The 18,071-nt window shown below is 41.0% G+C and overlaps 1 long non-coding RNA gene across 1 annotated transcript; it reads left to right on the forward strand.

The window, feature by feature from the left end:
* The first annotated feature begins 11,420 nt into the window (after positions 1-11,420).
* Positions 11,421-17,591, forward strand: LOC114105563 (uncharacterized). The gene is made up of 3 exons (XR_003585036.2): positions 11,421-11,559; positions 14,851-14,942; positions 16,937-17,591. It is a non-coding gene; the product is annotated as an uncharacterized lncRNA (long non-coding RNA).
* Positions 17,592-18,071: the final 480 nt, after the last annotated feature.

The following is an 18,071-nucleotide window of genomic DNA, read 5'->3' on the forward strand; positions in this document are numbered from 1 at the left end:
CAACAGACACTAGTATGGCAATATGTAAATCAATGGATGTGTAACTGATGTGATTCTGCAATCTGTGTATGGGGTGAAGGTGGGAGTTCATAACCCACTTGAATCAAAGTGTGGAATATGATATGTCAAGAAATTTGTAATGTTTTGAACAACCAACAATAAAAAGTTAAAAAAAAAAAAGAAGTGGTGATAGAGGGCATCCCTGTCTTGTTCCAGATTTTAGAGGGAATGCCTTCAATTTTTCTCCATTCAGAATGATGCTAGCCTGAGGCTTAGCATAGATAGCTTTTACTATGTTGAGGTAAGTTCCTGTTATCCCTAGTTTTTCTAATGTTTTGAACATAAAGGGATGCTGTACTTTGTCTAAATTAGAAAGATAATTTTTCAGAAACATGTTCAGTGCATTAAAAGCTGTCAGTCATTGTGAGGGCCAGTGAAAAGTCCAGCAGATGCTCAAACATGGCTCTTGGTAGTGTGTCACTCGCAGTCCCTGTCACCTGTAGCTGCAGATCTCTTTGGAGCTAAAGGGCTGAATAGCTGCAACTCATCCTTGACTTGGGCTCTCCCCTATTCTGTCCCTTTCTGACAGGTGGCAATGCTTCCCAGAGATCACCATCACAAAGGGCTGGTTATTGAGGCCAGGCCTGGTGACTAAGTGACAGCCACTGCTACCCAGTGCACTTCCCTGATATGCACCATGGATGTCCCCTTCTGCTCTTCCCTGCAGCAGTGAGGGGAAGCTCATTCTGACCCAGGCTCCACCTCCTGTGGGCCTCTCCAGGAGAGTCTCAGCCTCCTGTGCAGCCAGCACAGATGCACATGGAGGAGAAATTGGACCCAGGTGAACTTGGGCACAGATTCAAACAGCTCCTGTGTCACCTCTGTGCCTTTGCTTTAGACGTCCATCCCAGCTCAGCAGCAGGGGAAGTAGAGCCATCTGTGCCTTCAGCATCCACACCCTGGCAGCTGAGGACCAGGGGTCTCCCTGTTGAATACAGGCTGAGGGGTCTGGCTGCAGTACCACAGGCTGAGCACACACCTGCTGCCTTTCCAGGGCCCTGAACTGCTGGGAGCCTTGCTAGAAAGCAGCCCAGGCAGAGCTAATTCCAACAAGCTCTGTTCAAGTTTGAAAGTCTTTCCCCATTTTTCTGACTTTATTGGCACCTTACTGGTGCCTTGTCCTTTGCTGCCACACTGTGTTTGTGCTGATTCCCTAGGGACACCTATGCTCAGTCTGCTCTCTGAGGCTCGGGAGGCAGCTGTGCTGCACACAAGGCAGACACAGGGCCTGGGCTGACCACTCCCAGGACAGTCCCAGTGGGCGATGGCAGGAGAGGCACACATCCCAGCCCCTCAGCTCAGCTGGAGTCACCAGGGGCATTTTCTCTGTTTCTATGAGGACTTGAGCTGCCACCATCCTCAGCAGTGTGGCTTGTGAAGGAGTGACTGCATAGTCCTCCTTGTCCTGGGACACAACCCAGGAGAGAAACAGATCCTATTCCTGCAGGGCATCCCTGGTCCTGGATCTCACCACTCCTCCTCTATTATTAAGAAAATTCCAGAAATATTTATTTTCCTTTACCAATGTCTCCTAGATTGGATTTATGGAGTGATTCCTTTCTGTTTGTCACAAGATCAGGGCAGCCTTTATCAAATATCTGGGCAACATGAGGGCCACTGTAGACGCAGTGAAATAAAATCCACTAGCTTTTAAAACCCTCAAGCCAGAGGACCCCGAGTCACATTTTATTCTAGTCTCGTCACAGATTGGCCTTGTGACAGTCAACTCAGAAGAAGAAGTGACAATGAGGAGGATGCTGCTGAGATGGAGGAAGGGTCAAGGAGCAGGGATTGGGAGCATCTTGGAGGAGGAAAGGCAGACTAAGATTCTATCCTCAGAGCCTCAAGATGGAACACCGCCTGAGAGAGCCTGTGACCTCCAGAACTGTGGGCTCCATGTGTGCTGTGTGGAGCCCAAGAGGTCCTGGGAACTGCAGGCAACTCAGGAGGAGAGAGAGAGCCTTGCCATCCCTGAGTTGGTGGCTATCCTATCTGCTCCCAGTATTTCCATGTTTTTATCACCTGGTGTTGGTTTTGACAAGAGACAGATGCAGTTTCACTGAAGAAGAGCTAGCCCCAGAGTTTTTCTTAGGAAGATAATGTCATGGGCAAAGCCCCTTGATTACACTAAAGGGGAACCCATAGCACTTGAGCAAGGAGACTCTTGTCTATGTGCTTGGGTTTCTTGGTATTTTGTATTGGAAATAGGGTTGGGACTCACAGGACCCAATCTGAGGGCACATCACTCAGTGGAGCCTCCCTGAATTCACAAGGGCAAGTCACCCTCACTGCACACAGGGCTGCACAGTCCTCAGAGCTGTGGCCCTGCCCTCTCACACATTCTGGCCCACTGCTGACCCTTAGTTCTGACCCCACTCCATGAGTCCTCAGGGAACTGTCATCATTGCCAGGTTGTGGTCATTACAGATCACAAAATTAAATTAATAAATGCTCATAAATTGCCGATGGGGAGACTTGGCCCAGTGAGTACAGAGCCCCAGCAGTCCTGGGCCTGAGAGCTGGGCACAGCTCCCAAGATTTAGGGTACTTCCTGGGCAGGACATAGATACTTCTTCAGGGCTTCTGAGATCTGGCCTCTGGGCTTTATTTTATTTTTTTTCCTTTTATGTAGGAATTTTTTTTAAATTTTTATTGTTGGTTGTTCAAAACATTACATAGTTCTTGATATATCATATTTCACACATTTGATTCAAGTGGGTTATGAACTCCCATTTTTACCCCATATACAGATTGCAGAATCACATCTGTTACACATCCACTGTTTTACATATTGCCATACTAGTGTCTGTTGTATTCTGCTGCCTTTCCTATCCTCTACTATTCCCCCTCCCCTCCCCTCTTCTCTCTCTACCCCCTCTACTGTCATTCATTTCTCCCCCTTGTATTATTTTTCCCTTTCCCCTCACTTCCTCTTGTATGTACTTTTGTATAACCCTGAGGGTCTCCTTCCATTTCCATGCAATTTCCCTTCTCTCTCCCTTTCCCTCCCCCCTCTCATCCCTGTTTAGTGGTGATCTTCTTCTCATGCTCTTCCTCTCTATTCTGTTCTTAGTTGCTCTCCTTATATCAAAGAAGACATTTGGCATTTATTTTTAGAAATTGGCTAGATTCACTTAGCATAATCTGCTCTAGTGCCATCCATTTCCCTGCAAATTCCATGATTTTTTCATTTTTTAGTGCAGAGTAATACTCCATTGTGTATAAATGCCACATTTTTTTTTTACCATTCATCTATTGAAGGGCATCTAGGTTGGTTCCACAGTCTAGCTATTGTGAATTGTGCTGCTATGAACATTGTTGTAGCAGTGTCCCTATAGCACGTTCTTTTAAGGTCTTTAAGGAATAGTCCAAGAAGGGGAATAGCTGGGTCAAATGGTGGTTCCATTCCCAGCTTTCCCAGGAATCTCCATACTGCTTTCCAAATTGGCCGCACCAGTTTGCAGTCCCACCAGCAATGTACAAGTGTACCCTTTTCCCCACATCCTTGCCAGCACTTGTTGTTGTTTGACTTCATAATGGCTGCCAATCTTACTGGAGTGAGATGGTATCTTAGGGTGGTTTTGATTTGCATTTCTCTGACTGCTAGAGATGGTGAGCATTTTTTCATGTACTTGTTGATTGATTGTATGTCCTCCTCTGAGAAGTGTCTGTGGTGGAGATAATACCATGCATTTTATCTGATCATAATGGAATGAAACTGGATATCAATGATAAAAGAAGGAAGGAAAAATCCTACATTACATGGAAAATGAACAATATGTTACTGAATGATCAATGGGTTACAGAACACATAAAGGAGGAAATCAAAAAATTCTTAGAGATAAATGAAAATACAGACACAACATATCGGAATCTATGGGACACAATGAAAGCAGTTTTAAGAGGGAAATTCATCACCTGGAGGTCATTCCTCAAAAAAAAGAAAAAAACAACAAATAAATGAGCTCACACTTCATCTCAAAGCCCTAGAAAAGGAAGAGCAAAACAACAGCAAATGTAGCAGAAGGCAAGAAATAATTAAAATCAGAGTGGAAATCAATGAAATTGAAACAAAAGAAACTATTGAAAAAAATTAACAAAACTAAAAGTTGGTTCTTCGAAAAAATAAATAAGATCGACAGACCCTTAGCCATGCTAACGAAGAGAAGAAGAGAGAGAACTCAAATTACTAACATACGGGATGAAAAAGGCAATATCACAAAAGATGCTATAGAAATACAGAAGACAATTAGAAATTATTTTGAAAACCTATATTCCAATAAAATAGAAGATAGTGAAGACATCAATAAATTTCTTAAGTCATATGATTTGCCCAGACTGAGTCAGGAGGATACTCACAACTTAAACAGACCTATAACAATGGATGAAATAGAAGAAGCAATCAAAAGACTACCAACCAAGAAAAGCCCAGGACCAGATGGGTATACAGAGGAGTTTTACAAAACCTTTAAAGAAGAATTATTACCCACACTTGATCTTAGCCAAAAGGCCGAGAAGCGATATAAAGAAGAATTATTACCAATACTTTTCAAGTTATTTCAGGAAATAGAAAAAGAGGAAGCTCTGCCAAATTCATTCTATGAGGCCAACATCACCCTGATTCCTAAACCAGACAAAGACACCTCAAAGAAAGAAAACTACAGACCAATATCTCTGATGAACCTAGATGCAAAAATCCTCAATAAAATTCTGGTGAATTGGATACAAGGCACATCAAAAAAATTGTGCACCATGATCAAGTAGGATTCATACCTGGGATTCAAGGATGGTTCAATATACGGAAATCAATAAACGTTACACACCACATCAATAGACTTAAAGATAAGAACCATATGATCATCTCGATAGATGTGGAAAAAGCATTCGACAAAGTACAGCATCCCTTTATGTTCAAAACATTAGAAAAACTAGGGATAACAGGAACTTACCTCGACATAGTAAAAGCTATTTATGCTAAGCCTCAGGCTAGCATCATTCTGAATGGAGAAAAATTGAAGGCATTCCCTCTAAAATATGGAACAAGACAGGGATGCCCTCTATCACCACTTCTATTCAATATAGTTCTCGAAACACTGGCCAGAGCAATTAGACAGATGAAAGAAATTAAAGGCATAAAAATAGGAAAAGAAGAACTTAAATTATCACTATTTGCAGATGACATGATTCTATACCTAGAAGACCCAAAAGGGTCTACAAAAAAACTACTAGAACTAATAAATGAATTCAGCAAAGTGGCAGGATATAAAATCAACACGCATAAATCAAAGGCATTTCTGTATATCAGCAACAAAACTTCTGAAACGGAAATGAGGAAAAACACTCCATTCACAATATCCTCAAAAAAAAATAAAATACTTGGGAATCAACCTAACAAAAGAGGTGAAAGATCTATACAATGAAAACTACAGAACCCTAAAAAGAGAAGTAGAAGAAGATCTTAGAAGATGGAAAAATATACCCTGTTCATGGATAGGCAGAACTAACATCATCAAAATGGCGATATTACCAAAAGTTCTTTATAGGTTTAATGCAATGCCAATCAAAATCCCAATGGCATTTCTTGTAGAAATAGATAAAGCAATCATGAAATTCATAAGGAAAAAAAGACCCAGAATAGCAAAAGCAATTCTAAGCAGGAAGTGTGAATCAGGCGGTATAGCGATACAAGATTTCAAACTGTACTACAGAGCAATAGTAACAAAAACAGCATGGTACTGGTACCAAAACAGGCGGGTGGACCAATGGTACAGAATAGAGGACACAGAGACTAATCCACAAAGCTACAACTATCTTATATTTGATAAAGGAGCTAAAAGCATGCAATGGAGGAAGGATAGCATCTTCAACAAATGGTGCTGGGAAAACTGGAAATTCATATGCAACAAAATGAAACTGAATCCCCTCCTCTCGCCATGCACAAAAGTTAACTCAAAGTGGATCAAGGAGCTTGATATCAAATCAGAGACTCTGCGTCTGATAGAAGAAAAAGTTGGCTCCGATCTACATATTGTGGGGTCGGGCTCCAAATTCCTTAATAGGACACCCATAGCAGAAGAGTTAATAACAAGAATCAACAAATGGGACTTACTTAAACTGAAAAGTTTTTTCTCAGCAAGAGAAACAATAAGAGAGGTAAGCAGGGAGCCTACATCATGGGAACAAATTTTTACTCCTCACACTTCAGATAGAGCCCTAATATCCAGAGTATACAAAGAACTCAAAAAATTAGACAATAAGATAACAAATAACCCAGTCAACAAATGGGCCAAGGACCTGAACAGACACTTCTCAGAGGAGGACATACAATCAATCAACAAGTACATGAAAAAATGCTCACCATCTCTAGCAGTCAGAGAAATGCAAATCAAAACCACCCTAAGATACCATCTCACTCCAGTAAGATTGGCAGCCATTATGAAGTCAAACAACAACAAGTGCTGGCGAGGATGTGGCAAAAAGGGTACTCTTGTACATTTCTGGTGGGACTGCAAACTGGTGCAGCCAATTTGGAAAGCAGTATGGAGATTTCTTGGAAAGCTGGGAATGGAACCACCATTTGACCCAGCTATTCCCCTTCTCGAACTATTCCCTGAAGACCTTAAAAGAGCGTACTACAGGGATACTGCCACATCGATGTTCATAGCAGCACAATTCACAATAGCTAGACTGTGGAACCAACCCAGATGCCCTTCAATAGATGAATGGATTAAAAAAATGTGGCATTTATACACCATGGAGCATTACGCAGCACTAAAAAATGACAAAATCATGGAATTTGCAGGGAAATGGATGGCACTAGAGCAGATTATGCTTAGTGAAGCTAGCCAATCCCTAAAAAACAAATACCAAATGTCTTCTTTGATATTATGAGAGCAACTAAGAACAGAGCAGGGAGGAAGAGCAGGAAGAAAAGATTAACATTAAACAGAGACATGAGGTGGGAGGGAAAGGGAGAGAAAAGGGAAATTGCATGGTAATGGAGGGAGACCCTCATTTTATACAAAATTACATATAAGAGGTTGTGAGGGGAATGGGAAAATAAACAAGGAGAGAAATGAATTACAGTAGATGGGGTAGAGAGAGAAGATGGGAGGGGAGGGAGGGGGGATAATTGAGGATAGGAAAGGTAGCAGAATACAACAGTTACTAATAGGGCATTATGTAAAAATGTGGATGTGTAACCGATGTGATTCTGCAATCTGTATTTGGGGTAAAATTGGGAGTTCATAACCCACTTGAATCTAATGCATGAAATATGATATGTCAAGAGCTTTGTAATGTTTTGAACAACCAATAAAAAAAAAGAAATTCTGGCTTCACTCAAATAAAAGGACTCCCTGGAAGGAAAGAATACATCTGAGGTTTGGCAGTTAAATAAACCTTCCTTACAACACTGGACATGAGCTTAGCCCATAACGTCTGGTGAGGTTTTTCATTGAAACTTAGGTTGATGTCTGGGCTTGGAAATGTGATTGAGTAGCTGGGACAGAAATGGAGAGCAAACCTGCAACATTATTACCCACCCCTGAAAATGCTACACTGACTGTCCTTCATATATGTCTGCTACATGGTCCTTGGTCTCCCACTGTACCTTCTGCTGATCTTTACAGCCACAGAATTTTCTTCTAGTCCTGTTCAGCTTAACAACATGGTCTATTCTGAATGAACATCCTCTCTCAAACAATTCCAGGTATATAACTGTTCAGAAACAACTTTTGAAACATTGCATATGATCTACTGGGTTGATTCAGAATGTATGCCATAACTAAGGCATATTTCAACAGGAAGTTCACTAACCATTTTGTTATTGCAAACCTCGAGTTCTGCATGATGTCCTACTTCCTCATAAGTTTGCAATCACATGAGGACCTAACTTGAAAAATCCAGGCAGTGGTTCTTCAAGTCTGTGATTCTTGCTAAGATATACATCTCAGTTTATGACCAGGTGGTTCAAAGATCTAGCTGAACCCCATCAGCATTCCTTGCCCAGCATGTGAGCCAGAAGTGTGGTGTTGTGTCAAGATCTGACTACTCCTATGTACCCTTCATGTCTTCTTTTATTATGCTCTTCCCCAAATCTTCAGATTCTTATTTTTTATTGGGGGAGGAATCAATGTTTGTATTACTGTTATTATTTTTATCCTCTCTAACTTTTCATAATCCAACATTGGAATTCAGATACTGCCCTTTTTTTTCTTTTTGATAATTTTTGTATTAATTAATTTGTTTTAATTAGTTATACATGACAGTAGAATGCATTCATGCACTTTGATATATTATACATAGATGAGATATAATTTCTCATTTTTCTGAGTATACATATTGTAGAATCATATTGGTCCTGCAGTCACATATATACATGAAGTAATAATGTCTGTTTCATTCTACTATCTTTCCTATTCCCACATCCCCTCCACTCCCCTCGCTTCACTTCCCTCTGCCTAATCTAAGGTAACACTATTCTTCTCTAGTGCCCCCACCTTATTGAGAATTAGCATATGCATATTAGAGAAAACATTCAGCCTTTGGTTTTTTTGGTATTGGTTTATTTTGTTTAGCATGATATTCTCCAACTTTATCCATTTACTGGCAAATACCATAAATTCACTCTTCTTTAAAGCTGAGTAATATTCCATTAAGTATATATACCACATTTTTCACATTTTCTTTATCCATTCATCTGTTGAAGGACACCTAGGTTGGTTCCATAGTTTAGCTATTGCAATTGAGCTGCTATAAATATTGATGTGGCTACGTCACTGCAGTATGCTGATTATAAGTCTTTGGGGTATAAACCAAGGAGTGGGATAGCTGAATCAAATGATGGTTGCACTTCAAGTTTTCTGAGGAATATCCATACTGCTTTCCATAGTGGTTGCACCAATTTGCAGTCCCACCAGCAATGTATGAGTGAACATTTCTCCCCACATCCTCACCAACATTTATTATTGCCTATATCCTTGATGATTGCCATTCTGACTGGAGTGAGATGAAATTTTAGAGTAGTTTTGATTTGCATTTCTCTTAATTGCTAGAGATGTTGAACTCTTTTTCATATATTTGTTGATCAATTGTATTTCTTCTCCTGTGAAGTGTCTGTTCAGTTCTGTAGCTCATTTATTATTTTTGGGGGATTAAGTTTTTTGAGTTCTTGATATATCCTAGAGATTTATGCTTTATCAAGGTGCATATGGTAAAGATTTTCTCCCAATCTGTAGGCTCTCTCTTCACGTTATTCATTATTTCCTTTGCTAAGAAGGTTTTTAATTTGAATCAATCTCATTTATTAATTCTTGATTTTACTTCTTGCACTTTAGGAGTCTTGTTAAGGAAGTCAGATCCTAGGATGACACAGTGAAGATTTGGGCCTATTTTTCTTCTATTAGGTGCAGGAACTCTGTTCAAATGCCTGAGTCTTTGATCCACTTTGAGTTGATTTTTGTGCAGGTTGAGAGATAGAGGTCCAATTTCATTTTGCTACATATGGATTTCCAGTTTGGCCAGCACCATGTGGTGAATAGGCTATCTTTTCTCCAGTGAATGTTTTTGGCACCTTTGTCTAGTATAACATAACCATATTATGTGGGTTTGTCTCTATGTCCTCTATTCTGTACCATTGCTCTACAAGTCTATTTTGGTGCCAATAACATGCTATTTTTGTTACTGTAGCTGTGTAGTATAGTTTAAGGTCTGGTATTGTGATGCCTTCTGCTTCACTTTTCTTGCAAATAATTGCTTTAGTTTTTCTGGGACTCTTATTTTTCTAAATAAATTTAATGATTGCTTTTCCTGTTTCTATGAAAAATGTCATTGGAATTTAATAGCAAATGCATTAAATCTGTATAACACTTTTGGTAATATGGTCAGTTTGACAATATTAATTCTGCCTATCCAGGAGCATGGGAGAACTTTCCATTTTCTGAAGTTTTCTTCAATTTCTTTCTTTAGTGTTCTGTAGTTTCCATTGTATAGGTCTTTCATCTCTTTTGTTAGATTGATTCCCAGATATTTTTTTGAGGCTATTGTGAATGGGGTATATTGTAACATACTATGACTGAACACTTTGACCTTTCTTTCTGAGTAGATTTCCCATACCATCTGGGTATCTGAAAACCACAAAAACTGAATAGTTTTCTCAGATACTTACTTTAGAACAGTAATGTTCAGTGATGCATCTTCCCTATACTGGAAAAGGGCATAAGCTAGAAATAGTGGAAGTAGAAAGGCTGGGAAGGAGAGGGACACACTGTCTAAATAATACCAAATATTTTCCTGCTGCAGGTATACTATTAACTGACCAACAAAAACCACAGTAAAAACAACATATTAAAAAATGCATGAGTTTTGTATTGCCATGAGCCATTCTCAGCCTCAGCTGTGTGGCTGTGACCATAGATTTATGTAATCACTGCCTGTGCACAGGTTGAGAAAATTAGGATGAGCTACAAGTCAGATCTCTTGTCTTCTGTTCCTGTCTGTTCCAAGGACAATGGTACCGTGTTCATTCTGCTGCTGCTTAGGTAAATATCAGGAATGCAGCGGTGATGAGTCTAGCTGAGACATGCCTTATCCAGAGGCATTGGATGTGCACTATTCTTCGGAGTCCTCAACCTGTTCCTTTCACACAGGGTGTATATTTTACTTCTACACAGTCAGCACATGGGCAGCTGGGCTACCCCAAGCAGGGAGGTTTTTGTTTAGAGCTGTACCACTGTGTGAGGAAGTATAAACCATCCTGGCAGTAATAGACTCCAACATCCTCAGCCTCCACCCTGCTGATTTTCAGTGTGAAATCTGTCCCTGACCCACTGCCACTGAACTTGTCTGGGACCCCAGAGGCCCTGTTGGAAGCCATATAGATCAGAAGCCTTGGAGAATGGCCTGGCCTCTGCATGTACCAACTCAAATAACTGTTGCCATCACTGTGTAGGAGACTCTGACTGGACCTGCAGGAGATGGAGGCTGGCTGTCCAGGGGGAACCGACAGGGAGAGAGGAGTCTGGGTCATCACATTATCCCCATTGTATCCTGTAATTATGACAGAAGCACATGGTTATATATAAATGTTGTAATTTTTGTATTTTCTTTTTTTCATTTCTGCATAAATGTTTTTCATAGCTTTGATTCACATTGTAAAAATATTCAATAAAAGACACAAATAGTTTAAAGCATAGAGAGTCTTTAGGAAATCTGCTGTTATCTGGCTCCATTAGTGCTAGTCTTCACCTGATTACAAGTCTTTGCTTATTCGTAAAACTTCCTCTTTCTCACAGATTTAAACAGCACATGCACAACCCAGGGGACAGGAACTGCACATTGCTCATGTGTACACAATACACACAGGCAGCAGAGGATGCTCAGAGCTCACCCTCTCTCCCCATTCTCCTTCCTTGTGCCCTTACCAGGGATCCAGAGCAGCAGCAGTCCCAGGAGCTGAGCAGGGAGCCTCATTTTGAGAAGCTGAGCTGAGGAGTCCTGGTGAGTCAAGGCCAGGTTAGAGCTGAGCTTTTATGTCAGCCTTGCAGGAAGGTCCTCCCCAGGGAGCAGCATTCAAATCACCTGGTGGGTTCAGCCAATTCGATCAGAAGAAATAATAAAATCCTGTGGCCTTCTCTTGTGAGAAAGTGGTTTGGAGGAAATCCAATATGAAGAGCCCATGGTGCACATGACCTAAGTGTCATCACACAGCATCAGACCCAAGTATGTGTGTGTGCCAGCAGTTCAGTCTAGGGTCAGAGATTGGAGGGGGCACATGGCCACCATGCGTGCCCCCCTCCCAGCTACTCTAGAGAAACACACAGGGCACAACCCTTTGGTACTGAACTTCTGGGGTTTATTCAATAATTGAAGGGGCTTGAGCTAGTTGAAGAGGACTTTGAAACATGTTGTTACCGGGTTAGCAGCTTCAGAATATTAGCACCAAGTGTTAGAAATGGTCTTTCTGTGGACCTAATAAATGAAAATTTTCCAGAATGATCAATTCTAAAGAATTTTACAGGGAGAAAAAAATTCCTATTTCTTGTGGGTAGAGAGTTAAGAGCTTTAAAAAAAAAACAAGAGGAAATGAAATGGGAAGAGAATTTATACATCATGGTATGAATATGAAATTCTATGTAACAACATGTGCATTGTAGGAAATATCCTGTCATACTCACCTCACTGTGTCTGTGCACCAGATGAATCAAATTATTCATTAGGAATTTGCTCTGGTCAATAGGAAGAACAAGGAATATTTTCATTTATGTGGTTTTTAATGGTATTTAAGAAATTCTATGCTTTCCTACTCTTTCTGTCCATGCAGACTCAGGTTTCTCAGGGCTCCTGTTTCTTCCCCAGTCTCTGTGAGAACCTGTATCTCTCACTGGTCTGTGTATGAGGCTGTGGGTCCTCAGCTGAGACCCAGATTCCTTCCACTAGAGGGGCAAGAACTGCACCCACCGTTTTAATGTGCCAGTGTCACCTGCACCCAGGACAGACATTCTCCTGGACCTTCATCACAAGAGCTGCTAAGGAATAGGGTGCTCCATGAATGGGGTGGAGGAGGAGGGTGCTTTCCATTTTAGTGTGTATAAAGGGTCTCATCTTTAAAAGGAAAAAGACATTGGTGTTTATCTTCTGGAAGCAGCACATACTACAACTAAGAGCACTGATGACTACTGACCCTAATTTTGACAATACATATTCATCTTCTTCCCAGGAAATAAACCACTTGCTATAAAGCATTTATTTACATTTGGTCTGTTTGCACCAAAATTATCAATTAAGGCAAATAAAGGGGATAAGGTTGTTCATCACATGCAGATAGAAACAAAAGTGATTGATGTTCAATTACAATATCCCTAAGGGCATTACACCTAAACAAAAATTACGCCTTTTGTTTCTGACTTAGTAACATTTCAAATTCCATAAAACAAATTTGTCTTAAATCTAAGCTTAAAGTGCAGTATTACTCATAACTATAGCCCAACAATCCAAAAAACTTGTAGAGATAAATGAAGAGGCAATGAAAAACCTGTTCTAAAAAGTCATCCAATGTTAGCATTTCAAAGAGAGAAATGGAAGTTGAAATGCAAATTGACTGAATCTAGCAATATATTCTCAATAAGAGAGTCAAATACAGAAAAAAAAATTTGCCCATAAATTGTAACAAAGTAACTGTATAAATAACTGTATTTGAGTGACCTCTAGTGTGTTGTAAGGACCAGAAGAAATAAAACACAATAGAAACAAGGAAGTTAATGAAGTCAAAGTTAATATCCTCCCAGACTAGAGTGGCAGGTGAGATTGTGACAGGAGAAGCAAAATTATTTAAAAATGTTCTGAAGCTCCTCTCAATGGCATGACTGGGCATCTCGCAGCAGGATGCCTTTCTGGTTGCTTCAGGGAGGATGTGGTGGCCACTTCCTGTGGGGGGGGGGGGGTGCGGGTCTGTGGTTTCTGAGCCTCAGTGGGAAGGAGGAAAGTATTCTGCAGCTGTCCTGGCCATGCCCTGGACCTGTTCACCCAGGAGAGGTGCCTGTGCCATGACACAGGCCCACATGTCCTCTCCAGGGCTCTGTACCATCCCTACCTCAGACTGATGTCCACCATCCCCTGGGCCCCTCAGATTCTCCTGAACCAAGATCCAGAGCCTCCCTTGGGCTTGTGTGCTACTCCCTACAGGGTCCTGGTGAGTGTGCTGCTCACAGGGTGTGTATAGAGCTCCCAGCCCCACACAGGAGACTGTGCAAGTGCAGTCAGTAGAATTTGTTTCAATGTGAGACCACACATGTGAATGCGAGTAGAAATACACTCTGAACATCATCTTTGCATGTGTCAAAAACCACTTGCTATAAAGCATTTATTTACATTTGGTCTGTTAAGATAAGAATTTAATCATACTCACCAGGAAATCTATTATGTTAGGATAGGAAATCATCTCTAAAATAATTTATTTCCTTGTTCAAAATTATCATTACCCTATCTACTACTACTTCAAATATGCTTTTACTCCAGTCACAGCATGCCATGAAATACAACTGACATGCTCCATATTGATTCAGAAATCTTCTCAGAGCACTAGTTTAAACAGAATTGATTAAAAGTATTCATGTTCTGTACCATTACTACCAGAAAATACAAATCAGACTCATTTTGAGGTTCTAACCATAGACTGTGAATATAATGCATTTATATATTGTTTGCAAACATTTTTAAGACAATGCAGCACTGTCCCAGGAGAGGACGTATCTGTGGAGAAGGGTCCTGGGGTTCTCAGAGGAAGAGAGACTCACCCCAGGACCAGCAGGGTTCTTGGCACACGTGATGGAAATGAAGTTCAGCATGAGCCAGACAGAGGCACAGACAGGGGTTTATTTAGGAGGTAGATGCACACTCAAGGGAGGAGGTGAGTGAGCTGCCTTGAGAATGGGAAGCCCTGCCCTGGGCTGGGGGTTCAATGTTCATTCAAGGGCTGTGTCAGGGGCAGACCAAAGGTGGAGCCAGGGTGGAGCTGCATCTTTTCACCTTGGTTTTCTCTGAGCTTATTTGTTGTTTTTCCCTCATTTTACAAGGGAATAGTCAAGAGCATGTTGCTGGAGATTGACAACTCTTTTCTGCATCTCAGAGGCTTGTGGGCGTTTCCTTCAGATTCAGTATTTCTCTGATTCAGGGATTCCTATAGTCTAAACACAGTCCAAAATTCTAAATCTCAAGGGAAAAAAGAAAATTTCATATCCTTTTTGTATTTCCAGTGGTATGTTGAAAAATTCTATTTTTCACATCTTCCAGGTGGAGCCACATGCCCTCCTGTCTGCAGGAGAGGCGCCCCTCCCTCAGCATGGGAGAACTCAGCTCTCAGTGCTTCTCTGAAGGCAGCTTCAGTGAGTAAGAAACATTACCTCTTCTTCCTATTGCTACCCACTTATTTTCCAGGTGTCTTGGTCGGGACTCACAGTGGCCCTCTCCTAGGAAAATGCATTTAGCCCTATTATGTGTGTTGCATAGCTCTGATACAGTGAGGGACAAAAAGAGGAGCATGAAGTGTCTGCATCCTCAAAGTCCTTCTATTTCATGTGAGGAGTAAGGACTGTCAACAGGAAGTTGATTAGTAAAAGGAGTGGACATCAGTGCCCTGGCCATCTACTTTAGACATTTTGGTTCAGACATCTAGAAACCCAGGGTCCTGCAGAGAGGCACACTGCATAAAGACAAGGCATTCCTTCTTACATGCTTTCTGTCTTTTCTGGAAAGTTCTCATTTCTCATTATTCAGCTCCCCACATACTGTCCCATAGCCCAGGTCTTGAGCCAACTCTTCCTGACCTGACCCATCTTCTCCGTCTCCTCCTTAGCCTGATCCCTACTCTCAATAACTCTGGGGTGAGTCTTACAACCTGGTATATTCCAGCAGTTCTCGTAGGTCATCTTACAGGATCTTTCCTTATTACACAGGCCATGGTGCAGCTGTTTGGAAAGCAGTCTGGCAATTCCTTGAATAGTGAATCCTAGAGTGCCCTGCACTCTAGCATCCCCACCATGGGTTAGACTCCCTCAAGTGGAAGCACTGGTCCACATGAACATTGGCACTCCAGAGGCTGGGAATGTCATCTTTAGACTACAATTCTTTTGATAGAGCATTTTTCCAGCATATGGTAGGTCCTAGGTTCAATTCCCAGCATCACAGGGAAAAAAAAGTACATAAGTGTTTATAGCAGTTTTATTCAAAAACATCAAAATTAGCAGTACACCAAATATCCATCAATTGCTGAATGGAAAAATAAAGTGTGTATATATATACACTGGAATATTACTTGATCATAAATAGAAGAGGAGAACTCATGGGTGCTACCACAGGCTGAACCATATGAAGAAATCTAGTTATTAAAGACCACACAGAATGTGAATTCATTTTTCTGAAATTCCCATGATAGGCCAAATTATAAAAACAGGAAGTGGATTTGTGTTTGCATGGATCTGATGTGTAGATGGGGATATGGAGAGTGACTCTAATTGGTACAAGGCTTCTTTTGGCATGGGGATAGTGTTCTGCAGTTAATTCTTCTGATGGCTACACAACTCTCACAGATACTAAAGGCCATTGAACTGTACAATTTAAATCATGCATTGAGTGATGTGTGAATTATATTACCACAAAGTATTAACTAGAACCCTTAGATTTCAAGAGAAAAGAGATTTTGGGCAAGGAATTACAAGACTATACCCAAAGCAGGTACTTGTGTCCTCTATCAAAACCTGTTGTTCTCAGTGTCCTTTGCATGTTTCCAGATGACTTATCTTTACAACTACTGAAGAACAGCTTTGTCCTGAAATGGGATTCCCAATTTTCCTATGATGCTCCTTAACAGCTGAGAGACCTTGACCCACAACCATCTTCCTCTATCTGAGCTCTACCCACCTCATCTCTGCTAAATGGTGTAGCAAGAGTGAGCGCCCCCATGCTTCTGTTCCACCTTACAGTCAGGAAAATTCAGTGGCTTCAATGCTTCCTTAAGGAAAAAAATCTTTAAACAATGTGTCCTTAATCAGTGAATGTTACTTGATTTGATTCATAAATTTAGGATGAGTGGAAATCATTGTTCTAATACAAAGCACTTTGAGTAGCTTGGAATTCAGAGTTCCAGGACAAATGCTATGAGTGATTCATGTGTCTCTAAGGTCACTAAGCATGTATGGAACTTGTAAAACTTAGGACTTCTACTGGTTTGTGCAGCGAGCTCATATATGACATATAGCAATGAATTTACATTATTATTAAATAGTAATTTTATGAAATTGCAACAGAAGTTTGTTTTCAGTTGATTACATGAAATAATATCATGTTTTGTACATGATTGTTTTGTTTTTTTCTTTTTCAGTACTGCATTTTAATCCAAGGGTGCTCTATCATGGAGCTACATCCCCAGCTCACTACTATTTTTTTTTTAAGACAGGGTCTTACTAAGGTGCCCAAACTGATCTCAAACTTGTGATCCTCTAGCCTCAGCCTCCTGAGAAGTTGGAATAACAAGCATGTACCTGCCTATTGATGATTTTTTAAAATATGTTCTTTGATCGGGTAAATCTCACATGCACAAAACATAATTTTATCCTTGGTTGCAGTGACGCTATATTGAACTGGACATCAGGTATAATTTTAAAGGCATCCACTCATGTGGGTCTGATCCAATGTGCTTAGCAGAGGAATTGTTCTTGAACCTAGTTGTGCAATTACATCCAAGGAAAGTCTGGAGATCAGCTGAAATCCTGTAAGCAACTCACTTTCCAGAAACAAGTCTTTGCAGACAGAAGCAGAGCTGCTACAGCTAAGCAGGCACCACAGAAGCTGCCAATGGAGGGAGCAGCTGGTGTGAACAAAATAATTCCAGTGGTCTCGGGAGGTTTTTGTCACACGTTGAATCACTGTGGGATACCCGTTACCATACTGGTAACAGTGGTACACTGCAAAGTCCTCGGGCTCCAAGCTTCTGATGGATGTGGTGAAGTCTGTGCCTGACCCACTGCCACTTACAACTCCGGAAGAACAGCTTTGTCTGTTTTTTACTCTATGAACATGATAAAGCATTTATATAAATCTTCTTTAATCCACAACGGGTACTGTATATACTGATAGTGTGTCCAGAGACTTTGTAAAATTATTACATGTTAAGATTTTTCTGCCACTGAACCAGGCTGAGACTCCACTGCGTCAGCTGGATGGACCATAGATAAGGAGCCTGGAAGGCTGCCCAGGCTTCTGTTGGTACCAGGAGAAGGAGCTACTAATACTCACACTGGACCTGCAGGTGAGGATATCTCTTTCTCCTGGAGACAAGGACAAGGAGCCTGGAGTCTGTGTCAACAGAGCATGTCCAGTGGCATCTGAAATTGAAAACAAAACAGGAGAGTCACCGTGTAATCTGGATCATACACCTGGTCTTCTCAGTAGAGCCAGAGAATTTCATCTGCACTGAGTTTTAATCCCTGTGCTAGCTGAGGAGAAATGCCATGACC

This window comes from Marmota flaviventris, chromosome 14 (assembly GCF_047511675.1).
Source record: "Marmota flaviventris isolate mMarFla1 chromosome 14, mMarFla1.hap1, whole genome shotgun sequence".
NCBI lineage: Eukaryota > Metazoa > Chordata > Mammalia > Rodentia > Sciuridae > Marmota > Marmota flaviventris.